This window comes from Octopus bimaculoides, chromosome 27 (genome assembly GCF_001194135.2).
Source record: "Octopus bimaculoides isolate UCB-OBI-ISO-001 chromosome 27, ASM119413v2, whole genome shotgun sequence".
Classification (NCBI taxonomy): domain Eukaryota; kingdom Metazoa; phylum Mollusca; class Cephalopoda; order Octopoda; family Octopodidae; genus Octopus; species Octopus bimaculoides.
In genome coordinates, this window is record NC_069007.1 from 5,981,276 (window position 1) to 5,981,679 (window position 404).

The window sequence follows — 404 nt, forward strand, 5'->3', positions numbered from 1 at the left end:
TATATATATATATATATATATATCTTCGAAACGCCTAGTTTTAGAATAGAGGCAGCTGATGAAGGAATAATTCCAAGTGGATTGTCTGTTTTCCTATGCATTCGTTCTGTTGTCTGTAAACAAAGTCTGTTTAGTTTTTATGCTCCCGTTCATTTTTCCAACATCCTGTACCCGAATATACATCTATATATACATGTAGATGTAGATATACATGCATATGCTTATATATCATTTGTTTTATTATATCCTCGAACGCACGCGTCCATTTGCAAGTAGGTTTCAACTATATATATATATATATATATATACATAGTATGCGTATATATATATATATAAGGCACAATAAGAACTCAGCGATGCCAGCGTAAAATTGTCTTTTTTACTTGTTTCAGTCATTACGCTGT